The sequence below is a fragment of the Erpetoichthys calabaricus genome, chromosome 9, assembly GCF_900747795.2.
Source record: "Erpetoichthys calabaricus chromosome 9, fErpCal1.3, whole genome shotgun sequence".
In the NCBI taxonomy this organism is placed as follows: Eukaryota; Metazoa; Chordata; class Cladistia; order Polypteriformes; family Polypteridae; genus Erpetoichthys; species Erpetoichthys calabaricus.
In genome coordinates this window covers 8,991,526-9,019,358 of record NC_041402.2, presented here as the reverse complement: position 1 = coordinate 9,019,358, position 27,833 = coordinate 8,991,526, and the positions used below count along the sequence as shown (strand labels likewise).

General features: G+C 42.0%; 2 protein-coding genes across 2 annotated transcripts in view; one reads left to right on the top strand and one right to left on the bottom strand.

The window, feature by feature from the left end:
- The window catches only part of scai (suppressor of cancer cell invasion), a 404,273-nt gene that overhangs the window by 262,812 nt on the left and 113,628 nt on the right, over nt 1–27,833 (bottom strand). Inside the window, exon 3 of the mRNA XM_028809140.2 lies at nt 7,716–7,812. The gene's annotated coding sequence lies outside the window, so the exon portion shown is untranslated. The remainder of the gene's footprint in view (nt 1–7,715; nt 7,813–27,833) is intronic.
- The window catches only part of LOC127529167 (uncharacterized), a 445,804-nt gene that overhangs the window by 381,102 nt on the left and 36,869 nt on the right, over nt 1–27,833 (top strand). The gene's annotated exons all lie outside the window — the stretch shown is intronic.

Here is a 27,833-nt window from a genome sequence, read left to right as displayed (position 1 = left end):
AAGGCTTATTCTCACCTGGACAAAGTTGGCAGCACTGTGAGGATTGTGTTTTTTGATTTCTCCAGTGCCTTCAATACCATCAGGCCATCTCTGTTAAGGGGTAAACTCAAGAGATATACAGGTGGATGAGCCAGTGGTGTCCTGGATGATGGACTATCAGTCAGGCAGCCTGCAGTTTGTGACACTCAAGGATTGTGTGAGCAAAACCGGAGCACCACAAGGTTTACTTTGTACACCTCAGACTAGAAATATAACAGCAGGTCACTTGCAGAAATTCTCAAATGATTCTGCACTTATGAAGTGTATCGATAAGGGGGATGAAACAGAGGAGAGGAGTCAGATGGAGAACTTTGTTTCTTGGTGCAAAAGAATTGCCGGCATCTTAACATCAGCAAAACCAAGGAACTGCTTATTGACTTTTGCCGCAGGAGTGGATGTAGAGAGGTGGTCAGCTCCTAAAAAGAACTTGGGAGTCTGCATTAATGACAAGTTGGACTGGTCCCAGACAACAGAGGAACTATAGAAGAAAGAACAGGGCAGACTCTTTGTCCTTAGGAGACAGTGTTCATTTAATGTGGGAACTGACATCCTTCACATCTTTTGTAACTCTGTGATAGCCAGTGTGGTGTTCTGGGCTGGTCATATCACTATCACATATCACGAGAGGACCGCCAAATCGACAAGCTAATGAAAAGGGCAGGCTCAGTTAAAGGACACACTCTGGACACCCTAGAGGTCGTAGCAAAGGACAGATTTAAAACAAAACTGAGTGTCGTTATGAACAATGCTGCACATCCTCTCTTTTTGACACACTAACACCAAGGGCTTCTTCAGCCGAAGTGCATCAAGATACATAATTTGGGCTCCTTTACACCAACAGCAATACGCCTGTATAGTGCCTCACTGTTACTGTGACAGGAAAACCAGAACTTTTCTTTCTAATTATCTTGCTTTATAGTCATTCCGGTGTATGTTTGTTTCCAAAAGGTGTGTGTTTGTTTATTTATTTATTTGCTTCTTTGTTTTTTACTTGCATATCTGCCTATTTATGTTTTTATTTATTTAAAGAGCTTCTGTAAAAGCCAATATTCCCCCTGTGGACAAATAAAAGTTCTATCCATCTATGAAGCATTTCCACATTATTGTGCATTAATGTTGTGGCTGTGGCCAAAGGTTAAAACACCATGTACTTTGTTGCGACTAATGTAAAGGCATTGGACTGAGTGTATTTAAACCACACACCCCCTCCCTAAGCTCCATCCTCACGTGACCTGCAGCGAGTGAAAAGTGTACTTGCTTAGAATTCAATCAGTCTTATCCAGAGTAGGATGAGAAGAAGCAAGACATACTCCTTTGGTGCCCCATGCAATGGCACCGTTGCACAGTTTCAGACTCTGGGCACCTCAGGCATAACCGAACTGAGACACAGACTACGATGACTGTTCCAAAAACAGAATTCTGGTTTATTCCAGATGTGCCAATAACTGCTTAGAGTAATGTTTTGTAAATACACACGGTTCAGTGCAAGAACATGAAAAAAAAAAAGAAAAATACGTGCAGGAGCTATATACAATAATCACAGTGACTCCAAAGCAAATAGCGATGAGAAAAAAATGCAACAAAAATAAACAAAAAGCTTTATCTTCCTCCTTTTTCTTCAACACACACTTTACAAAGGATGGACACAAAATAATCGAAAACAAAAAGTGAAAAATTATGCGCAAAGACAATAATGAAAAAAATGAGCACCCACGAACACAGATTACTTTCGCCCAAATATATACACTAATCGGAAGTAAACTGTTCTTACTAATATTTACAAACTTAAACACTCTCCTCTCTGTTCTACCTGCTCAGCAGTAAAGAAGTATCTGCAAGCTGAAAGAACGGTCAAAAAATGACCCCTGGAGGTCTAGACTACAGTTTTACATCTAGCCAATCACTACTCACATCTTCCCGAGTCCACCCAATAGCAAACAACGTTGAGTCATGCACCTATGTCCTCCTCTGATCAGGTGCAGTGTCACTATATCAGACCTTCATCTTTCCGTGCGCTTATGTGTTTGCAACCACATCACACCATACAGGTAAGTTACATGGTGAACTTTCACCTACATTCACTCAGTGTTTTCTTTCTGCACACACATATTCTTTCTGCCAGCAACCTCTTAATCTCAGTGCTTCGATCCTTCCTCCGCACCTCGCTTTCCCATCGGGGTGCTTCAAATTGAAAGCACCCCCGTGGATAATAAGGCCTCGGTGTAGTGCTGGTTCAAACTTGGAGACACCCTCTGACTCGCAAGCCTTCAAAGTCAGTGGGCAACTCAGAAGGGTGACACCAAACGCTGGTACAGCTTTGCCCCACCACTGCATTTTCACTCGCTGAACCACTAAAACAACTGGTAAGCAATTTTTACATCTATACCTGTTTAACTTCCAAGTGGAAGGTTCCTTTATTTAGTCACGTTTACAAAAAAAAATACAAAATGTGCCTTCTCAGTTGCATTTCATAACAGACAGAATGAAATAAAACAAACAGAGACAAGACAGGTTATGGTAAGGCAGTTCGATAGTGCCGATTTACACAATAATGGTTACAGGATATTTATTACACCTTAATTATTTTCTCCGATATTCCTTATTAAAAAGTCGCATGGCATTAGGAAGAAATTTCTGGAGGGAACTGTGTGGTTTTTCAAAGTGACTATCCATCCTGATTTATTGAAGTTACCGTATTTTTCGCTTCATAAGACGCACTTTTTTTTCCCCCCAAAAGAAGGGTGGAAATTTCTGTGCGTCTTATGGAGCCAATATTGTGTCACAGACCGTGATGTGTATTACCTGACAAAAGTTGACATCCAGGGGTCGAGGGCGACAAACAGCTGTTAATGGCGACAAAACTCACTGTTACGTTACAGGCATTCCCTCTCTGCTTGAAGGAACATTAGACTCATTGACTCGGCATCAAATCCTTGTGTGTGTGTGAGTTACGAAATGTAAACAAAGACAAGATGGCATCGACATCTCATGAGGGAGTAAAGCAGACGATGTTTTGCGCATTATAGCTGAGTCGGACTCTATTTTTCAGAATCTGATTTTATTGAGAGTGATCTGGAGATCGAGCAAGAGAGTGAGGAACTGACATGAGCTGATCGGACACCAGCTGATGCCGCCCCAGCTAAGCGCATTCCATGTGGACATCTCCACTCGACACTCCAATCTTCATTACGTTTCACTCAGGCCCGCGCGCCTGTTCACGCCTCCACGGCACATCTGTGCCTCTGTCCTCAGTAGGCGGCCACTTACGCTTCAGTCAGGGCCGCTCCGCTGCACTGCATTCTCGACAGAGCATAAAAGGGGCCCTTCTCTTCATAAAGCCATCACTTTCCTTCATATCAATATATTTCCATTTTGTTAGAAAGAACGTCTTGTAGATAGTAATTAGGCCTTGCCGAATTTCCACAGTTTGAAATTATTGTATTCCAAATGTCTTCAGTTCCACCGCCAAAGAAATATAAATCAGGTGCTCAAAAACGTAAAGAAAAAGCAGCGAAAGATGAATTCTTCGCTATCCAAAATCAAGCTTTAAAACAGAATAAAAATGTAAAAACAAAATAATGTGGATCTCATCTTCATAAAATAAAAAAAATATATAAAAAATAGAAAAAGCAAAAAAAAAAAAGTGCTTGGCCTAGCTATTTACCTCCACGTGCTGCCTGGTGGAAACAGCAAAAGCTGGATAAAATGTAGAGTTAAAGAAAAAATGGCAGGGTATACAGTATATAGCATTGTACAAACCAGATAAATAAAGAAGATTAAGACAGTAAATTCGGAGAAAAAGCCTAACAGACAACATAATTGATGGTCTAGCACAGTGCTCCGCAACCGGTGTGCCACGGCACACTGTTGTGCCTTGAGCCAATACAGGTGTGACGCTACGTCGCATTCACTTGTCTTGCGACACTAGTTATCATTCATTACTATTAGTTGTGTTGCTGAATTGTGTATGGTTAACGTTCTTCGTGTGATTCATATTTAGTTTTATACCCCTTTAAATATGGATACATTTTTACGTGGAAAAGATTCGTCTTCACGTACAGATGATGAAGAACCCAGCACAAGTGTTGCAAAAAAAACAAAGAAGATTGTGAAAAGAAAGTACAACGAAGACTACATTCGATATGGATTCTCGTGGTGTGGTGACGAAACGGCTCCAAAGCCACAATGCATCATTTGCGGCGATCAGCTATCAAACGAGGCAATGGCACCCAGTAAACTAAATCGCCATCTAAATTCAAACCATCCCAGTTACGCCAAAAAAGACAAATAACTCTTGCGTTAATTAAAAATGATAAGCGGTCATGCTTAAAAGATCTTGACCAAGAACTTCGGGTTGCGCTGTCAAATATTGAGCCGAATATAAAACTTTTGTGTTCATTGAAACAAGCGCAGGTATCACATTAATCAGTCATTATGTTATAATATTTATTAAGATTGTATAAAAGTAAATATAGTTTTTATTTATGTATACTTATAATAAAAAATGAAAATTTATTGTAAAATTAGTGTATTAAATTAATATCTATATATCAGTGGCGTAGCTGGAGTTCATGTTGTCCGGGGCGGTGAAAAATTTGACGCCCCAAAGCTGAAATAATTTTTTTTAGCACCTCCTCAAAGAACAAAAAAAAAAGAAAACTACCATAGTTTGGACGCCCCTAAATAGCTGGCGCTCGGAGCGGACCGCCAACCCCCCAACCAACCCCCCGCACCCCCTCGCCCATGCCCCCCCCCCCCCATACCCCCCCTCCCAGCTACGCCACTGATATATATTTTGGCTTTTGATGTCCCGCGGATTTCTAGGAAGAACTTTGTTGTGTCGTAGGTGAGAAAAGGTTGTGGAGCACTGGTCTAGCACACACACACACAGATTACATGAGCATCTTGACATGGAGGCAAACTGAGAGAAGGGTAATAAAGTCAAGTAGAGCTAAAAGCCGTCCTGAACAGATGAGTTTTGAGTTGTTTTTTAGAGAAAAGCCAAGCAAAATGACACCTTTTATTGGCTAACTAGAAAGATTACAATATGCAAGCTTTCGAGGCAACTCAGGCCCCTTCTTCAGGCAAGATGTAAGCCATTACATCTTGCCTGAAGAAGGGGCCTGAGTTGCCTCGAAAGCTTGCATATTGTAATCTTTCTAGTTAGCCAATAAAAGGTGTCATTTTGCTTGGCTTTTCTCTACATTCATAATGGCTAACACGGTACAACACCCTAGTACTAGAGTTGTTTTTTAAAAAGAATTCATGGAGTCAGCTGACCTTATTAATTTCGGTAGGTCATTCCAGAGTCTGGGCGCTATACAGCTGAAGGCCCTGTCACCCATGGAGTGTAGATTAGTGTGGGGCACAACAAGATTGCCAGAATCAGAGGACCTTAGTGGGCGGACAGGCACATAGTGATGGTGAAGGTCACTGATGTAGTTTGGCGCAAGGTCATTTAAGGCTTTGTAGGTTATTAGTAGGATTTTATATTTGATTCTATAATGTGAAGGTGGAGTAGGATGGGTGTTATGTGCTCTCTGCAGCTGGTTCGAGTAAGGACAGTTGCAGCCGAGTTTTGAATAAGCTGGAGCTGTGATAGAAGATTAGAAGGGGCACCTGTAGGGAATTACAATAATCGATGCGGGATGTGATAAAAGCATGGACAAGTTTCTCAGTATTAGAAAAGGAGAGGAAGGAGCGAACATAGGATATGTTACGAAGGTGAAAGTAAGTAAGAGAGGGAGGAATCAAAAGTGACACCAAGATTCTTTGCAGTAGAGGCAGGTCTGATGAGATCACCACCAAGATGGACTGGGAAGGAGCTCATTTTATTAAGTTGCACTTTAGTCCCAACTTGCAGGAGTTCAGTTTTGTTGCAATATAATTTTAAAGAGTTCTGCTCCATCCAGGTATTAATTTCACTGAGGCAGGTTGTGAGCTGAGAAAGCTCTGATGAAGTTCCACTTTTAACATTGAAATAAAGTTGAGTATCATCTGCATAAAAATGATGACATAGTCCAAAGCTACCAATAATATGGCCAAGGGGAAGCATATAAATACAGAAGAGAAGCGGGCCGAGGACACAGCCCTGAGGAACTCCTTGTGTGACTGGCGCAGAGCTGGATCTGCTCTTGCCAAGACTAACAAACTCTTGCCTATCAGTCAGATAGGACTTGAACCACTGGAGGGCAGTGCCAGAGATACCCAGCATGTTCTCCATTCTGGACAGTGGAATGTCATGTCTGACAGTGTCAAATGCTGCACTGAGGTCTAACAGAATTAATATGCTGGTTTGTCCAGAGTCTGCTGCCATAAGCAAATCATTGGTTACCCGTAGCAGGGTCAGTTTCACAGCTGTGCTGCACCCTGAAACCAGACTGAAAGGGTTCCATCAAATTATTAGAAGTTAAGTAGTTAGTGAGTTGGGAAGCTACAACATGCTCAAGAGCTTTTGACAGAAAAGGTAAGTGGGAAATAGACCGGAAGTTGTTAAGATTGTCAGCATTTATATTCAGTCGCTATTTCTACGTTGTCCTCCTGAACAACAATGGGTGAACATACAGATTTCTGTCTCCTAAAATCAAATATCATTTCGTTGGACTTTATTACATTCAGAGCAAGATCGTTCTTATTGTACCATTTCACCATACAGTCCACTTGATTTAGATGGTGGCTCTCATTCTTCCTAGTTATGCGTCCTATGAGCATGGTGTCATCAGCTTATTTGATAATGAAGCAGGGATCATTGTTCTGTCTCAGCTCAATTGTGTACAGAGTAAATAGTAATGGTGATAAGACACACATCTGCTGGCTTCCAGTGCTTGAATGAATCAGTTCTGAAAAGGTGACCTGTACTTTGACTGTTTATGAACAATTTAAAAGAATGTCAAGAATCCATAAATGTGATAAATGGGTTAACTTCATACTGTTCAGTTTCCCAATCAGTATGTGAGGCTGGATGGTATTGAACACTGAAGAAAAATCCAAAAATAGTGCTCTGATATATGAACCTTGATAACTGACTGACCGTGATAAGCTATAAATAGCTATAATAATCGATACTTTTAAACGGTCTGCAGACTCGGCTTATCACAACCTCTCTCTGTACTCCAGTGCTGTCTTGTTCAACTGGTAGGTGGTGGTGGTGTTGTGAGAATGAGGGAGTCGTAACCTTGCGCCTACTGTACTCTCACTTTCTTTCACAACACAACACAAGTTTAGGAGGAAGAACAATACACAGTCCTGTCATGCTCTCACCCACCTCACACCACTCAGCATTTACAGATTTTCTGACTTAAGCCATTGTCACATTACATGACCTCTACGTGGAGGTTACAGTTCCTGACCTTTCTGTCAAATTACACAACTAATAACTAATTATGGAACTGGCTGCACCAGGGATGATTGAGATGTGTAATATTTATGGAGGTGAATATTTACACAATCATTTATTTTGTGTTTTACACTTGCAATTCTAATTAGAACTAATATCACTGGGGAGGTCAAATTACATGACCGGGTAACGACTTTGCATAACTTTGATACTCCACCAGTTCACCTGACATCATAGCAATGTTTTTCTAGGAACAGAATATATACAGATTGAAACTGACAGAAATGAGGAGATGGGGAGGAATAAAAAAATAAAAATAAGGAAAATGTTACAGACTTACTTTCCAGTACCTTCAACAACAAGGTAACACTGTGTCCTCTTGTTTCACTGGAATTTATTTCTCCACAAGGCAAACCAAAATTAGAACCAGCAGCCGCCTGCAAACAGAAAAAGAGAACAGTGTTATTTTACTCTTTTACACTGAAAACACATTAAAGCAGGGGTCCTCAATCACAGTCCTGGAGGGCTGCAGGTTTTTGTTCTAACCCGGTTGCTTAATTAGAAAGCAATTCTTGGCAATAAGTTAATGTTATGGCTTGTTAGTGCTTTAACTCTGCTATGTCAAGTAATTCTCATATCCTAGATTTTCTTCAACACACACTTTACGAAGGATGGACACAAAATAATCGAAAACAAAAAGTGAAAACTTATGCGCAAAGACAATAACAAAAAAAATGAGCACCCACGAACACAGAAGACTTTCGCCCAAATACATACACTAAGCGGAAGTAAACTGTTCTTAAAAATATTTACAAACTTAAACACTCTCTTCTCTGTTCTACCTGCTCAGCAGTAAAGAAGTATCTGCAAGCTGAAAGAACGGTCAAAAAACGACCCCTGGAGGTATAGACTACGGTTTTACATCTAGCCAATCACTACTCACATCATCCCAAGTCCACCCAATAGCAAACGACATTGAGTCATGCACCTACGTCCTCCTCTGATCAGGTGCAGCGTCACATTTAATAACAGACAGAATGAAATAAAACAAACGGAGACAAGACAGGTTAGGGTAAGGCAGTTTGATAGTGCAGATTTACACAATAATGGTTACAGGATATATATTAGATCTTAATTGTTTTCTCCGATATTCCTTATTAAAAAGTTGCATGACACTAAGAAGAAATTTCTGGAGGGAACTGTGTGGTTTTTCAAAGCGACTATTCATCCTGATTTACTAAAGTTACCGTATTTTTTGCTCCATAAGACGCACTTTCTTTTCCCCAAAAGAAGGGCGGAAATGTCTGTGCATCTTATGGAGCGAATATTGCGTCACAGACCGTTATGTGTATTACCTGACAAAAGTCGACATCCAGGAGTAGAGGGCAACAATCAACTGTTAATGGTGACAAAACACACTGTTACGTTACAGGCACTCCCTCTCTGCTTGGAGGAATGTTATACTCATTGACTCGGCATCTAATCCTTGCGTGTGCGTGAGTTACGAAATGTAAACAAATGTAAACAAAACCAAGATGGCATCGACATCTCACGAGGGAGCAAAACGAGTGCAGAAAACAAAATACTCAGCAGACGATGTTTTGAGTCAGACTCTGATTTTTCCCCTTCCTAAGGATATCATCCAAATGATTTGAAGGCTAAAATGGAGGAGTAATTCTCAGTCCTTCACTTTCCTTCCAAATATTTAATTAAACCCAATAGTGCATGATAAATACACACAGGTGTAAATGGTAACAGGCAAAATGGAGAAATGCTGGTGTCTTTTGTCATTTGCATGTTATTGCTAATTAGGAGCAATTAAAAATTGAGAATACAGCTGTTTAAGACTAAAATAAGCAATAAGGGTTCAAAATCTTAATGAGCGAGAGAACTAAAGTGAAGCAGAAGTGTTACTTGAGCAATAAAGCAATTAGATTGGAGCAAAAACCTGCATCCACTGCGGCCCTCCAGGACCGTGATTGTGGACCCCTGCATTAAAGCACCTAAACCACTTAAAACAAAGAGTAAGTAGTGCATCAGTTTAGTGGAGTTATGCTTTCTTTAAATATAAAGTTCTGTATTTTAATACAATCTTATTTATCATGGTGCCGGGGAGAGGTGACGTGTTGTATGCTGTTAACATAATTTTACTGTACAGTACTCTGTACATGTGACAATACTACTCTTATTACAATATTATATTATTACTAGTCATTAAGCCTGTTACAATAACGGGCGCTAGAACAGTAGTGCATAAACATTAGTAGGAACAGTCTATATTAAATGGCAAGGGACCTTGACCTCATTCTGTTTGTTGGTCGTATTTTTCTTTCATTCAGCCTTTCTTTTGTTGATGTTTACTTGCTGAGCTGACCGTTCTTCGTGGGCTGCCGCCGTGTATTGTGTGTCTTTAATCTTCTGTGACAGTAACACTGTCTTGTACGTCTGTAATATACCTTTAATTTTCTCTGGCGGTAATACAGGCGTGCGCGTCGGTAATATGCCTTTAATTTTCTCTGACAGTAATACTGGCTTGTATGTGGCTGTAATATGCATCACTGTATTGTGTACCTTTAAGTTTCTCTCGCAGTAATACTGGTTTGTATTTCCGTAAAACGCCCGTAATTTTCTCTGACAGTAATATCGCGCATCGCACTGTGCCCCGCGCATGCGCACTTCACTAGAAGACACACACACATGGACACCTGGATGCACACAGGGATTTTATTAAAGAGGATATTCTCAAATGCGAAAGGTGGCGTAGAACAGACTTTAAATAAATGATCAAGTCCACAGGGCCTGCAGGCTCAGATTGGGTTCAGGTGTGTGCATGACGGCGATGCTCCAGGATTGACTGTGGTGCTTGTCTGATCGCGTTGTGGCAGGCGGCCGGGGTCAATGATCAGCCAGGACGCCCCTGCACTCTATATTCAGGAGGAGCAGCCCTGGATGGTGCAATACCTCCCCCTGGAGGCTAGATGGCCGCCCCCCTGGGTTGGAGCGGTGCCTCGGTTTCCCGCAGGGCTCCACGGGAATTGGAGTTGGGTGCAGCCCTGTTGGGTCCCGCAGCTGGGACTCCTGAGTCCCTATGGGCAACGTTTTCACCACACCCGGAAGTGCACTGGGAACACAGCAATCAAGCACCTGGAGCACTTCCGGGTGAACTATAAAAGGGGCCAGCAGCCACCACTCCGAGGGCCTGAGTTGGGTGGAGGAGGACAAGGTTGCCTAGGAGGAGTGGTGGTGGAAAAAAGAGAGGAGTGTGGTGTTTTGGTGTTACACTTGGGACTGTGTTGTGCCTGGGGGACATGGGGAAGACGTGCCCTCCAGCTCAAAAAAATAAAAAGTTTATTTATTTTATACGTGTGCCTCCGTGTCCAATCTGTGTCAGGTCGGGCGCTTATATAGCGCCTTATTACAGTGTACTTGTGTGAAGACGTGAGCGTATCGGTCAGGTGCTGCATTCACACCATGGAATGGGCAAATGGTCATATCTGCACCCAATCGAGCCAATATAAGAGGAGTCCGCATTGCTGAGAGGGAAAGAAACAGAATGGGAACACAGTAAAAGAGCCATGAGAGCAGTATCGGTTGCCTGAGCCAGCATGAGGGAGAAGAAGCAGAGCGGTCGGTAGCCCAGCAGTAGAGCAAGTGATCAGCGATCCATGGGTGGTTTGTCCCTGCTGACTTTATGGACCAAGTGGGTACGATGGTGGTGGTGCCGTCCTAGGGATCTGGTAGATGCCATAAAGGGCATGTGGAAATTGGAGGGACGGTTGGCACAGAGCATCGTGGCAGATGTCAACTGAGGCAGCCATGGCGAGAGCCGGAGGTTGTGACCATTGATGATGGTGTCCCCACTCTGGCTACAAAACCTGAGTAAGGTGAGTCAGGGAGATGGAAAGAGGAAGATGTGCGGTGCTTAGGAGAGATAACATGAGAACCTGATGACTGCATGGTTTAATCCTGTTTTTATTTTAGAGATTATTTATGGTCTTTTAACTCATGGATTTGCACATGATTTTATGGAATCACTTATTAATTATTTATTTATTTATTCAAGTGCACGTTGGACACTTTTGAAACTAGCCCTTGGCTGGATGTATGTTTGCTCTTTTGCCTGGCTCATCTTGGTTCATTACTTTCGATGGCTTCAGTTCTAAGAGGCTCCCAGAAGCAACTAGAGAGAGTGGAGCTGACCTGAACCATCACATCAAACCCTGTTTATTCAATTCATGCTCACAGAAAGTAACAACCTAAACCACCAATACGGCATACAAAGCAAAAACCAGTGGCAAAAGGAGTGTAGGGACAAAGTAGGCATTGTCCATTCTGCTAGGCTTTAGTGGCACACAAGGGGCCTCATGTATAAACGGTGCGTACGAATGTTTCCACGCTCAAATCGCGATGTATAAAACCTAAACTTGGCGTAAAGCCACGCACATTTCCACGGTAACTCATACCTTGGCGTACGCAATTTCTCCGCTCGGTTTTGCAGACTGGTGGCACCCAGCGTCAAAGCAGTGCTACTGTTCCTGTGTGGTCACCCTTTTTTAGACCCACGTTCCTGACGCGGCTTTATAAATACACTGAAATTAACTGCATATTGTTTATTACTGTAATGCATCTGATTGTAATTAACCTGTAGCAATATAATGGTCCAGGGAATAGCCATAGTATTCCAAATACCATAACTGCTTTAGCGCTGTTACTCTCACTGCATCTTCTTCTTCTTTCAGCTGCTCCCGTTAAGGGTTGCCACAGCGGATCATCTTTTTCCATATTACTCTCACTGCACCACTCGGAGTATTTATATCACTGGATCTGAGTGGAGAATCACAGCAGCAATTGATCGGAAAGAGAAATATCGGTATACAGTTTCAAGTACACACTACCTCAACCACGGCAAAAAAAGTCAAAGCCTTTCCTGTACGGACTTCGCGTTTCACAAACAGTTTCATCCCAAGAACTATAAACACACTCCATCAGTCCATCAAGTGCTCCTTGTAGAACTGTTTGTACTTATAAGTACAATGACCTCACTGTAAACTTACACTACAGTTATAATATTGCACAACCTGCGCCACTTTATAAAGCGCGTATGATGACAATATCATTTTTAAGATGAAATGCAGCAAAATATGTTGCTTATAGTATACAGATAAAACTTTAACTTCATTTAAATAATCTGTATTGTTAATAATTAAACATGTGAGGACACAGCCGCTGCGTTTGACTCTGGGGCGGGTGCCACAGCGCAGCACGTTGTGTTATTTGGGCGCCACCTACTGACTCTGGGAATCCGCTGTGTTTGACTCTGGGGCGGGAGCCGGCGCGTTTTGGGAAGCCGCTGCGTTTGACTCTGGACTCTGGGGCGGGCGCCAAGGCCGCAGTGCGCATGCACCTCGGTGCGTCCGCCGTGCATATATTAACTGTGGTTTAGTAAGATAGATAATACACAAAAGCCACAGTGGTATTGTTACACACTTTAAACCCAAACTTTTAACAGGTTAGGGTGTTGAAAAAGTACTCTGATGATTCAAAATCGCAGTGACAAAATGCCTTGTATCTTGTAAATTGTGTGCTTTCAACATAGCAAATTTATTAAATTAATTACAAATAGAGAAATGGGAAGTACCATAAATTGAGAAGTCAGAGTCGATGTTTTTGTGTACTGACTCCACCGTCCCATCTGTGAGGGTGCAGTTCTACCCAGTGTACAAATGTGCTGCCTCTACTGCTAATTTATTTTAACATTTAGTTTACTGGAAGAGGTATTGGTGAAGCCAGCAGGGGGCGCTTATTCTGTGGTCTGAATGTGGATCCCAATACCCCCAGTGCAGTAAAAATGGCACCGTCCTTTGAAGGAGACGTAAAACCGAGGTCCTGACTTTCTGTGGTTATAAAATTATCCCTGGGCGTCCTTCGTAAAGAGAAGTGTGCTCCTCAGGCTAAATTGCCCACCATTATCTAGTCACTCTGGCCCCCTAATCATCCCCTGTCTCTAATTGTCTCTCTCTTTCTCACCACTTCACCACCTAAAAGCTCATATATGGCGAGGGTACTGGCTGCCTCCAGGTGGAAACTACACATTAGCGGTGGTTGAAGAGACTCCCCACTCACTGAAGTGCTTTGAGTAGAGAAAAAAACACTATATAAATGTAAAGATTTATTATTATTACTGTCATTTCAGCTGTGTAAAAGTTTCATTCAGTAAAACAAATTCCCTGAATTAACACAAGTTCTAAGAAATACAGTGGAACCTCAGTTTGCGAGCATAATTCGACCTGGAAATGTGCTCGCAATCCAAAGCACTCGTGTATCAAAGCGAATTTCCCCATAAGAAATAATGGAAACTCAGATGATTCGTTCCACAACCCAAAACTATTTATATAAAAATGATTAATACAAAATATAAAGTAAAAATACATAAAACAAATTAACCTGCACTTTACCTTTGAAAAGAATCATGGCTGGTGTGAGTGAGCTTCTAAACTCTTGTGGGATTCCACCCAACGGGACGACACGCGGAAGATCGTCCCAAAGCAATCGCAGTCTCCCAGCGCTGTAGCAGTTTGCTGTAAAAGCGAATCCGAAAAGACATGCTATAAGCACCTGCCGTCGATGGGTGATACAAGGTACATTGAACATTATAAATGCGCAGGGCACAGTACTACTTGGCCACAGCCCTGCCTGACTGCTGTGTCTGTGTATAGGAGAGTCGCAGATCCCGCTACAATAAATAACCGCGCTGTTGCTGTTTCAAACTGAATAAAGCTGGTGTTGCTAAAGTACTGAGACTCAGCTTCGTGTTTTGGGGTGCAAGACGGGGACTCGCACGTCACAGCACGCACACACACGCAGTCACAATGCTGTAGTAAACAGTATACGCTCATACGGATGTTGACTATATGATTGAGGCACATCTACTCAAACGGAGAATAGGAGATGATTACCCACAATCCCGCAGTGAAAAAGAGAAGAACCATCAGCTCAGTTGTGATCTCATGACGCTCAGCAGACAAAGCGTATACGGACTACTCGTATTGCAAGACCTCGCTCGTTTATCAAGTCAAAATTTATTACAAAGTTTAGCTCGTGTTGCAAAACACTCGTAAACCAAGTTACTCGCAAACCGAGGTTCCACTGTACCAGAAAAAGCTGGAAAAGGGTGTAGTGCTCTCTCCAAGTTGGGGAGGAGGTGCTACCTCAAGCGAATTTGTGTAAGTATCCCAGGGTCTTGTTCTTGAGTGAGTCAAGAAGGGTGTGGGAGGTCAACAGGCAGACTGGAGCAACAACCTGATCAGACTGCTGTCTTTTTCTCACCAAAAATGCTAAGTTACGGATACAAGCATGGTGTCTAGGCTCAGGTTTAGCTATATGGTGAGGAGCACAAAGTAGAGCTGCTGACCTTCGACATCAAAATTGGCCAGTAGAGGTGGTTTGGGCATCTGATTAGGCTGCCTCCCAGACGGTGGAGGTGTTTCAGGAATGTCCAAATGTAGGAGACCTTAGAGCAGATAAATGACATACTGGAGAGGTTATATATTTCCTAGCATTCCTGGGAACACCTCACTATTGCCCTGGAGAAGTTGGAGGAGGAAGCAGGGAAAGGGACACCTGGGCATCTTTGCTTAACCTACTGCACTCGTAACCCAAATGAGATATGCTGGTTAAAAAAAAAATCAAAAAATGTTTTGATTTGATATACTTAAATTTTCTTATTGCATGACTTTTGGAGATCAGAGCACAGGGTCAGCCATTGTATAGCGCCTTTGGAGCGATATTAAGGATAAGGACCTTACACAAGGGCACAACGGAGTAGGATTCCTTTTGGCAGGAATAGGATTTGAACTGGCAATCCTTCAGATACCAGTGCAGATCCTTAGCCACAGAGCCACCACTTCACCTAAGTAATACTAAATAAAGAGATTATGGACTGCAAAAAACATTTCATATTTCAAAGAATGAAGAACAGAAGTACAAAAAACAAATCAAAATGCTCACGTGTTGACCTTCACTTCAGGAGTTCTGTATAATGCAAAACAAATGTCATGTTAATGTGGTCTTGGCTCACACTTGCTTTTTTTTTTTTTTCTTTAAGGCGGTGTATCCTGCTGTGCAGAGAAGGCGCTTGGAGGGAGTTGGTACTATTGATTTCATTCATATGCAAAATGAAATAACCAGAAATTGTTCAAATATTTAAGTTCTGTGCTTTACAAGACTTAAAAAAATGAATGTGTAAGGAGGCAGATACATACATCACACACAAAAACGTTGGTGTATGAGAAAATGGAGACAGACAGAGTGATTGTGACAGTTTCTGCATATCAGGTTAGATTCAATGGTGACCAATGATGATGAGAAGTAGACGGTCTATATTACATTTATTAGCTTAGCAGACGCATTTATCCAAAGTGACTTGAAAAGGAGGTGAACACAATCAAATAACATCAGTCTAGGGACTGTCTTGAACAAGTGTAGCAGGATGAGTAACAAAAGCTGATCACCACAAGTGAGGAGTTATAAAGCAATGATCAGTTAACAATATGACAGACCACCGCAGAGAGAAAAACATTAACAATATGACCAATATTCACAGAACAGTAGGGTTTTCTATTGCTTCATAAACTCATTGAGGGAGTCAGCAGTTTGGATGGAGGTGGGCAGCTCGTCCCATCAACTGGGAGCAACTCATGAAGAGTCTAAACTGAGATTTGATACCACGCAGAGGTGGCATCACCAGACGCTGTTCACTGGTAGACCTGAGTGGGCAAGAAGGAGTAGAGCACCTCACCAGTTTATGTATGTATTGTAAAAGATAGCCCGGCCACAGACAGACACGACACCAAATGTCCACAACACATGGTTTATTTACAACTATTTGCAATTTGGTTCCACCAATTGGCACACAAATACTCAGTCCTTTTCTCTTTTTGTCCGCCTCCACTCCTCTCTTGCAAGCTCCGTCTTCCTCCTCCCGACTCCAGCTCCTTGACTGGTGGCTGCAGGCTCCTCTTATAGCCCACCCGGAAGTGCTTCAGGTGGTAATTAACCAAATTAGGCTGCACTTCCGGGTGTGGCTTTTCTCACAGCCCAAACAGGCTTGTTAAGTTGTTCCGCTCCCCTTGGTGGTGGCCACGGACCCCAAAAGGCATGAGCTGCGGTGTTCCAAGATTGTGGCCCCGATACTGTCCGGGGGGCTGCTCTCTTGTGCCAAGGGAAAGATAGTGCCCCTCTCCCAGGCGTCCCGGTGGAGCAAGATCCCTGGTCATCTGCCATACTATGTAAAGATGGATGGATAGAAACATATGAATGGCTAGCTAGCTAGATATGAAAGGCACTATATGATAGATAGATAGATAGATAGATAGATAGATAGATAGATAGATAGATAGATAGATAGATAGATAGATAGATAGATAGATAGATAGATAGATAGATAGATAGATAGATAGATAGATAGATAGAGCTTTTTATAAAAGCTCTACAAATAAAAAAAAAAAATAGACAAATAAATAAACATACGATGGTCTGAGCACATGCCAGCCTGGCTGAAAAAGGAAGAAAAATTTCAAAGAAAACCTCTGACTTGGCTGTGACATTCCCCGTGAGGTGCTGCACAGGTGTACTGCTGTTGGTATAGAGAAGCCGCAGTCGAGTTTCTTCACAAAATTCTGCTGAATGATTCGTTGGTTGAAAGTCCTCAGTGTCAGAGAGAAGATGTGCAGCATTGCTCATAATGGCACTCAGTTTTGTTTTCATTCTTTTCTTTACTACGACTTCCAGGAGGTTCAGAGTGCATCCCATAACTGAGCCTGTCTTTTTAATTAGTTTTTGTGCCTCTTTAAATATATAAACAAACAAACAGATAAGTAAATAAATACACACCCACCCTTTGGTCTGAAGACACACCAAAACGACTATAAAGTAAGACAATTAAAAAGGAAGAAAAGTTCTGACTTGGCTGTGACAGTCCCCAGCGTACTGCTGTTGGTATAAAGGAGCTCCCATTGTGCTTCTTGACACATTTTTGCTGAAGAATTTGTTAGCTGAAAGTCCTCAGTATTGGTGTATCAGAGAGAGGATGTGCAGCAATGTTCATAATGGCACTCTGGAGGTCGTAACAAAAGAAGAGGATGAAACCAAAACAGAGGGTCCAGAGTGTACCCCATAACTGAACCTGCCCTTTTAATGAACTTGTTAACTCCGTGGTGTTACGAGCTCAGCACACCGCAACACAGAAAATTGCAATAGCCATTACAGAGCTGTAGAAGAAGTGAAGGGTGTCAGTTCCCACATTAAATGAACACAGTCTCCTAGGCCAAAAGAGCCTGCTTTGTTTTTTCTTCTATACTTTCTTTGTGTTTCAAGACTTGACCAAACAGTCATTAAAGTGGACTCCCAGTTAAATGTAGGAGTGGGTCACCTCTACACCCACTCCCTGAAAAGCAACCAGACATGGAAACTCTGGTCATAGCCAATAACAGCTCCTTTGGTTTTGCTGATGTTAAGTTACAGATAGTTCTTTCTGCACCAAGAAAAACAGTTCTCAGCCAACTCCTCTTCTCTATCTCATCCCCCTTATCACTACACCCCATAAGTGCAGAATCATCTGAGAATGTCTTCATGTGACCTGACCTGCTGTTATATTTATTTCTAGAGGTGTACAGAGTAAAGCAGACAGGCCTGTTCCTCGTGGTGCTCCAGTGTTGCTCACAGTCTTTAATTCTCACAAACTGTGGTGTGCCCGACAGATAGTCCATCATCCAGGACACCACAACCTCACCCACCTGCATGTCTATGAGCTGACCCCCTAACAGGACTGGCTGGATGATATTGAAGGCACTGGAGAAATCAAAACACAGGTGAGAATAAGCCTTGTGGAGCAGAATGATAATTGCATCCTCCACTCCAATCTGTGCCCAACAAGCAAACAGCAGTTGGTCCAGGTGTTCTGCCACAACAGGACTCATATAGTCCAGGATCAGTTTCTCATACATACAGTTGCTGACTCACTGACTACTCTGTAGGCAAGCATCAAGGATCTGGACTTAATCTGCGTTGCTACACAGGTGTCTAGGACAGGTAAGTCTGGTTTTGTTAGTCTGGCCATCATAGGGGCGTTGTAAGTTTAGGTGCCCCTTAGGTAACCCAAGAGTGGGGTTATAATGTCTTGTGATGGACAACCGGCTATGGACTCCGGTCGCCACCCCCAGGCCGCTAGGAGGAGCCCTCCGGACAGCATATTCGTGCCCCGAGTTCCAGCAGGGCCTCATGGACTTTGTAGTGTTGTGACACAGCCCTGCTGGATACCTTGGGGGCCACCAGGAGTCGCTGTAGGGGGGCTAGTGGGCTCTTGCATGCCCTATAACCCGGGAGTGCGTCACAGTCACGTGACTGGAGGAAGCGACGTGCTCCCGGGATGAAGAAGACTGTTTGCCCTGACCCGGAAGGAAATGGACTTGTGGGTTGTGCTTGGAACCACTTCCGGGTCAGGAGCTATAAAAGGACTAAGGAAAGCCTAGAACACTGAGCTGAGCTGGGAGGTAGGAGGGCGAAGTGTCTGGGAGTGGAGGATTGGTTATTTGAGAGAGTTTATTGTATATGAGTAGTGTGGTGTGGGTAGTGCTTGGTGCACTGTACAATAGAAAAATAAATATTAGTTGTACTTTCACCTGGTCTCAAGAGTGGTACCTGAGGGTTCGAGAGGTGGACAAACGCTATATCTGCTACAGTCTGCAACCATTCCAGTCATCCTCATGTATACAGTCAATAGGTGAGCAGGTTGTACACATGATGACAGAGTGTTGAGGTGGCCACTTACAAGGAGGACAGAATGGCAGGCAAGTTGGTGTGTGCTGGAACTGCTTCCTGGGTTGGGGTTGGGGGGGGGGGTGTGAGGATCGAAAAAATGTTTTAACTGGACTCCGAGTTATTCTTTCTATTTAATCATCCTCTCTGAGTTCATGATGTGAGTCATCAATTGCCTCTTCAGGTTTTTAGCCCACATATGTTGCAACCCTGCAGTGTAATATTTGCAAGTAATAATCAGACAATGACAATATGGTTCATCTCAAGCCCTGCTTCATTATATAATCCACGTCACAGAACTACAGGTGCTCTCCGTAATGTTTGGGACAAAGACTCATTTTTATTCCTTGATTTCCCCCTCTGCTCCACAGTTTCAAAAAATATAAATGAAACAATTCGGAACTGTGCTTAAAGTGCACATTGCAGACTTTCATTTAAGGGGAGTTGCATTACATTTCAGTCACACTACACTTTTTCAACGCGGTCCCCCCATTTCAGGGCATCATAATGTTTGTGACACAGCAATGGCAGGTCTGTTAAAGCCACTGTCATATTTAGGACTTTGTTGCATATTCCTCACATAGTCTGTGACTCACAGACATCACCAGGTTCTGAGGGTCTTCTATGTTGATGCTCTGCCAAGCCTCTAATGCAGCCATCTTCAGCTCCTGCTTGTTTCACCCCTTACGTTTTCTCTTCAGCATATGGAAGGCCCTGCTCAATTGAACTTAAACTGGGTGAATGGCTTGGCCATTCTAGACTTATCCATTTTTTAGCTTTGCTAAAACTCCTGTGTTGCCTTAGCAGTATGTTTGGATCAATAACTCGTTGGAAGATGAAGCACAATCAAATGAGTTTGGAGACATTTCCTGGAACTTGAGCAGATCAGATGTTTCAATACACCTCAGAATTCATTGTGCCACTGCCATCAAAAGGCTCATCATCAATGAAGAGAAATGTGCCAGGGCTGTGACAGCCATAAATGCTCAAGCCAAAACAACCTACCACCATGTTTAATAGATGAGGTGGCTTGCGTTGGATCTTGGGCAGTCCCTGCTCCTGTAACTTTATCATTCAGCACCTGGAAAAGGCAGATAAGTAAATCAAGGAAAAACGTTTCTTTGTCTCAAACATTATGGAGTGTGACAGATAGGGGGCGCTATTGCTCTCTTGAACCCTTGGATCAGACGCCAGAGACCAGATAAAAGTCCAATAATAATATTTATTAGGACAATACAGTGTACACAGCACCCTCCACTCCATTATACTCATAAATCAATAAACAATACTAATAATAAATAACAATCCTCCACTCCCAGACGCGTTGTCACCCTTCCTCCCGAGTCAGCTCGTCCGTCTAGGATTTCCCACAGTCCTTTATAGTCCATGACCCGGAAGTGCTTCTGATCCTTCAGTCCATGTGATTTCCCAGCACTTCCGGGTCAGTTGAAAACTCTTCTTCTTTATCCCGGAAGTACGTCATTTCCTCTGTCGCTGTGACTAAGACGTACTTCCGGGTTATAGGGAAAATACACATCCTTAAGCCTCCCTGTAGCATCCTCTGGCGGCCCCCACGGTATCCAGCAGGATTGTGAATAGAGACTCCATTGTCCATGATTCCCTGCTGACTTTTGGGGCACCTCCATGCTGCAGGGAGGGCTCCATCTGGCGGTCTGGGGGTATTGGCCGGGCCGGCCATATCCCACAGGAGGACATTATAAGTTACGAAATAGCATGCGCACCCTTCCAGTTTTCAGTTATAAACGTCTCTTGCCAGTGCACAGTACGAAAGGCACTATAACAAATCATGAAACCTTTTTTCTCTAAAACTGCACATGAAGGTCACAATTTAAAAGAAATGTTTTCTTAGTGTCCAATGTAATAAGTGCTATATGCGCTTTACTTTCAGCACACCATATTGTGTTTTAGATTTAATTTAACCCCATCGTGTCTGTCACCACCATACTTCCCCGAAGGGATGGTATTAGGCATTTAATAAGCAGTGCAAAGACTTTCCCAGATATAGTACTTGGAGTTCTACCCAAAGAACATGTTGGACTCATCAGACGAGAGGATCTTTTCCCTCATGCTCTCAGAGTTCATTATACTGTCATATGCCTTTTATTCAAGCGTGGCTTCTGAATAGCCACTCTACCATAAACGTCTGATTGATGGGAGTCCCGCTGAGAAGGTTGTCCTTCTGACAGGTACTCCCATCTCGACAGAGGACTTCTAAAGTCTTGTTAGAGTGCCAATCAGTTACTGCCAGAAGGAATTCTACTCCGTTGGGCCCTTACGCAAGACCTTTAACCTGAAAATTTCTCCATGGGCAATGTGCAATGGCTGACCCTGTGCTCTGACCTCCAAAGGTCATGTGAAAAGACAATTTCCCTTCGGGGATTAATAAAGTATATTATCATCACCATCATAAGTTGGGTTCTTGGTTACTTGCCTGACCAAGGATCTTATGGCCTGATTACTCAATTTGGATTTATGGCCAATGTTAAGAAGAGTTTTGCTGGTTCCAATCTTCTTCCATTTCACAGTCACTGAGGCCACTTTGCTCCTGGGGACCCTCAAAGTTGCCCTTGCCCTGATCTATGCCTCACCACAGTTTGATCACAGAGGTCCACAGAAAGTTCCTTGGATTTCATGGCTTGGATTTCTTTGTCCTGACATGCAGTCTGAATTGTGAGACCTTCTACACACAGGAACACGTGTGCCTTTCTAAACTACGTTAAATCAATTAAATTGGTTACAGATGGACTCCAATTAAGTTCTAGAAACATTTCAATCTCAAGGAGAATGAAAACAAACAGGATACACCTGAACACAATCTTGAAGACCACATCATAGGGTCTGAAAATCTCTACGAATGTGGCATTTCAGTTTTTGAGTTTTAATAAATTTGCAAACTGTTCTGTAAACATGTCTTCACTTTGTCATTATGGGTTTTTGAGTGTTAACCAAAAATGGCCCTCTTACACCCCGAGAGGTCCGATATGGGGCCGAGTAATCTTTTAAAAATCTTTTACTACAGTAATCCCTCCTCCATCGCGGGGGTTGCGTTCCAGAACCCCCCGCGAAAGGTGAAAATCCGCGAAGTAGAAACCATATGTGCATATGGTTATTTTTATATATTTTAAGCCCTTATAAACTCTCCCACACTCTTATAAACATTTCACGCACAATTATACAGCATAAACTCTTTGTATTCTCTTAGATATTAGGTAAGATTCGTTGAAATTATGTATGTAAGCACAGTTTACATACAGTAAAACCTAAATATTATTTTAAAGATATCGAGCGTCTCCGATATCACATATGTTACAGCCATTACGACAGACAGGCCACCAGCAATAAATACGTACAATGCAAGAAAAATTGTATACAGTAAAATGTGTGTACAGTGACACTAAACTATGTACATGTAATAAGTACTGTACGTAGATTATTAATTATGGTTACTCACCAACAATGACACGACGACTTGTCCGATAACGATAGCGTTACAGCTCTTCTAAAGGAGCCTCTTCAGGCAACTGTTTAGCACCACCGTTGTTCTCCTTCCAGCACTCTTCAATCCAAATCCCTAAAGCAGATTCCATCCAGACTACCGCCTTATCACGTCCACTTGCAACTCGTTTTGCGCCCTGCTTAAAGGACACTGTGGCCGTAGATCTTATATGCTTTTCCTCCTTTTTAAATAAAAAGAATCGTGGACTCATTGATGCTGTAATGGTGTCCTGCAGCGGTGTAGCTGTTCCCTTCCTTTAACATATCCAAAACTTTTACCTTTTCTGCAATCATTTGCATCTTCTGTTGGAGCTTGGACACAGCCCCTGAAGCAGTAGCAGGAGCACGTTAATGCTGAATGAGTGAGATGAGACTTCCTGGTTAATTCACCACTCCATCGCTGAGCCAATCAGCAGCACACAGGAACTTAACTGCGTGCTCTGATTGGGTAGCTTCTCAGCCATCCACCAATAGCATCTCTTGTATGAAATCAACTGAGCAAACCAACTGAGGAAGCAAGTACCAGAAGTAAAAAGACCCATTGTCCGCAGAAACCCGCGAAGCAGCGAAAAATCTGTGTTATATATTTAGATATGCTTACATATAAAATCCGCGATAGAGAGAAGCCGCGAAAGTCGAAGCGCGATATAGCGAGGGATTACTGTATATCATACAGGTGAACTATCCACACATTGACACAAAGAATACCTTGTTTGCAAGCGACTGGTGTCGACTTCACATTCCTAGTAATCAAACTGTTACAATACGTACGGTTGACTTTTAACCTGGTATGAAATCATACGTGTGGTGTTTCATAAACCGTCACAAAACATTTTTGAAAAAAATTGTAGTAATGATTCTGCTGAAGGAATCCCCAAGTGTTATGCATCAATCAAAAAGTCTCAAACGATGTGATGAACCCTCCCACCGACCAAGTATGCTCTTGCATATTACTTCACAAAACAGCAGCAAATATCCATAAGTGACACATCGGTACTTACAGTAAATTTCCCTGATCAAACAAATCCAAATCAAATTGGTTTGATTTGTCTTCAGTTCTTTTTTGTATTAAATGATCTATTTGTATGTAATGATTACAATAAAATTAACAAATAAAATTTAAAGAAACAAAAAAAAAAAAAACAAATCCAAGCACATTACTGTACGATGCATCAATAATGAGATACCCTCCAAATAAGACGAGTCACAAGGCCACCTTTGGCAAGTACCACCTCACTGTTTCCGGGACTTTAGCTATGACTCCACAGGTCACACACACGCAAACCTCATACCACTGGATGGCAACGACTGTGACATCACCAACGATACATAGATGTCCATATATGGACATAATGAGACACAGCTGAGGGAGTGGATAACGAAAAAATCCACTATTTCAAGCGGGAACAAACAATGTGAATGTGCAGGTGGGGTAGTGATGTTACTTGTGTGTAACAGTGTATTAGGGGATGGGGTTCAGAGTTTTTACATGACTCACCATTTCATGTGCAATAAAATTGTTCTGAACCTGGATCCCCAGTTAGAGAGGTTCTGGATAGCGGAGGGTGCCAAATGCCGTAGCTATTTATTTCTTTGTGTTATCAACATGAAACTTTTTGACAGGTACAGTTAACATGTCTTGAAAGGCCCCAGAGGTGAAAAAACTGCCCTGGCATTCCTTGTATATGAGATATACAGTACTGTATCAGAAAACAAAAATATGAAAAATTACTGTGAGCAACTTTTTTTTTTTTCCTTTCCCAGTTTAGCAGCAGATTCTAAGTAAAGGAATGTTTAACTTTGACATAAACACATAATCTATCACATTTGAGAAGTTAATCTGTCAGGTTTAAGTGAAAAATTGAGTTTCCTGCCTTTATTTTTTGTATAATAACGTTGTATTTTGGGGTACCCCCCCCCCCCCCCCACTGCCCTCAGGTAAAGACTGCTGAAAAATGCCCCCATGGTTTTTATCTACAACACAATGAAGACCAACAATCATTAAAACATGGGACACTCTAAACACAGTAGACCAAAATTCAAGTCTCCTTTTATAACTAGAAACCTCTTAATTACTCCGTGGGGTCCTGAATGTCTTTAAGGAACTGGATGTCCACTCTCCATGGGTCCAGTCCACATTATGGGCAGAACACAAGGTACAACAAATTGGAATTGTTTTTAACGCATCCACTGTAACTCATAGAGCTTGAAACTCGTCAAGTATGTGCAGATCAAGCACTCCACATTTTATCAGTTGAGCAAGATTTAAAGTAGCAGAAGAACCGTAAAAAAAATTAAATTAGCAAAGTTTTGGCTGACTGATTTTTTTTTCTTTTTAATTAGGAGGAAACGCACAGGTTTTTTTGGGGTTTTTTTTTGCTAGCTTGTTTAAAACAGACAATAAATTCTGTCGACAGAAGGATAACTTGGCAGAAAAATCTCTCTCATTGTCCAAAGTAAGCAACAAGATTGCCAGCAGAAACATAACCTTTCACTTTAAAGTTGATGGGTGATTTCCATTTAGAAAAATTAGAATATTCTACAAAAGAATAACGAGGAGCTACAGAAAAAAATACGAGTGAAAATATTTCCTTCACTGTTCTACAATGGATCTTACAAGACTGAGCTCACTGCTGAAGAGCTTTCAACTGGAGTGTTTAAATTAACTACAGTGCCTTACGAAAATATTCAAGCCCCTCGGAGTTTGTGTCCTGTTTTGTCACATTACAACCTGGAGTTAAAAAGGATTTTTGGGAGGTTAACATCATTTGATTTACACAACATGCCTACCACTTTGAAGATGTAAAATATTTTTTATTGTGACACTAAACAATAATTAAGACAAAAAAACAGAAATCCTAACCGTGCATATGTATTCACCCCCCTAAAATCAATACTTTATAGAGCTCCGTTTTGTTGCAAGTCTCTTATTGAATAGCTCTACTAGCTCAGCACACCTCGCCACTAAGATTGTCGTTCATTCCTCAAAGTCAAACGGCTCCAAGTCCTTCAGTTGCATTGGTGTTCAGCCATCTTCAAGTCCTGCCACAGATTCTCCATTGGATTAAGGTCTGTGCTTTAACAACGCCAATCCAAGACATTTCAGTGTCTCCCTTTAAGCTACCCCAGTGTCGCTTTAGCAGCATTTTGAGGGTCATTCATTGTCCTGCTAGAAGGTGAACCTTCGTCCCAGTCTCAAAATCTCTGTCAGACTCAAACTGATTGTCCTCAAGAACCATACTGTATTTAGTGACATCCATGTTTCCTTCAATCCTGACCAGTTTCCTATTCCCACAGCTTGATGCTGCCACCACCATGCTTCACTGTGGGAGCAGTGTTGTCTGGTTGATGGGTATGCACCACACATACCGTTTCCCATGATGGCCAAATGGTTCAGTTTTAGTCTCATCTGACCAGAGAACCTTCTTCCATGTGTTTGGGGGAGTCCACCACATGCGGTTGGGCAAACTCCAATTATGTTTTCTTATGTTATCAAGTGACACTTTAATTACACACAGATGGAGCACAATCAACTAATGACGTGACTTCTGAAGATCACTGGTTGGACCAGATCTTATTTAGGAGTCTCATACCAAAGGGAATGAATACATAAGCACTCACAAGTTTTCAGTTTTTATTCGTTTTTTTTTTTTTATATATATATATGCAAGTTATTTTATTTTCATCCCATTTCAACAATTTGGACACTACTGTTTAGTCCATTACATGAAATCCAAATGAAAATCCATTTTAATCCCAGATTGTAATGCGATAAATTCTTCAAGCTCTGTCAGTTTTCATGGTGATCATGACTGTCAAGTCCCGCAACAAATTCTCAGTTGGAATGCGGCATGTGCCTTTATTTATCAAGTACCTCAGAATGATTTGCAGAAGGAATTAAATTAAAAGCTTGACTAGCATAAAAATTTGTCATACTAAGGAGTAGGACATGAGAAAAACTTATGAAGTTTAAAAATTGAACGACATGACAGTTTTATAACACCCTCCCATACCGTGAATTTGAATTCACGATGATGCTTTGATGTTTCCTTGGAACATAAGAAAATTAGAAATTTGACTAACAAAAGGAGACCATTCAGTCCATCAAGCCCATTTGTTTAGCTAATAGTTAAGCTGTCCCAATGTCTCCTCTACATACTTCCTAAAGGTTGTCAAGGTTTCTGCTTCAACTCTATGTCTCGGTAGTTTGTTCCAGGGTCCCACAACTCTTTGCATAATGAAGTGTTTCCTGGCTTCAGTTTTAAATGCACTTTCCCTTAATTTCCACTTTGCAGTTTTCTGATACAGTCATATGAAAAAAAATGGGAACCCCTCTTAATTCTTTGGATTTTTGTTTCTCATTAGCTGAGCTTTCAAAGTAGCAACTTCCTTTTAATATATGACACGCCTTATGGAAACAGTAGTATTTCAGCAGTGACATTAAGTTTATTGGATTAACAGAAAATATGCAATACGTATCAGAACAAAATTAGACAGGTACATAAATGTGGGCACCCCAGCAGAGATATGACATCAATACTTAGTTGAGCCTTCTCTCAAATCTAACAGCCTCTAGACACTGTCCTCCTATAGCCTTTGATGAGTGTCTGGATTCTGGATGGAGGTATTGTTGACCATTCTTCCATACAAAATCTCTCCAGTTCAGTTCAATTTGATGGACAGCCTGCTTCAAATCATCCCATAGATTTTCGATGATATTCAAGTCAGGGGACTATGACGGCCATTCCAGAACATTGTACTTCTCCTTCTGCATGAATGCCTTTGTAGATTTCAAACTGTGTTTTGGGTCATTGTCTTGTTGGAATATCCAACCCCTGCGTAACTTCAACTTTGTGACTGATGCTTGAACATTATCCTGAAGAATTTGTTGATATTGGGTTGAATTCATCTGACCCTCAACTTTAACAAGGGCCCCAGTCCCTGAACTAGCCACACAGCCCCACAGCATGATGGAACCTGACACCAAATTTGACAGTAGGTGGCAGGTGTTTTTCTTGGAATGCAGTGTTCTTCTTCTGCCATGCAAACAGCTTTTTGTTCTGACCAAATAACTCCATTTTTGTCTCATCAGTCCAAAGCACTTTGTTCCAAAATGAATCTGGCTTGT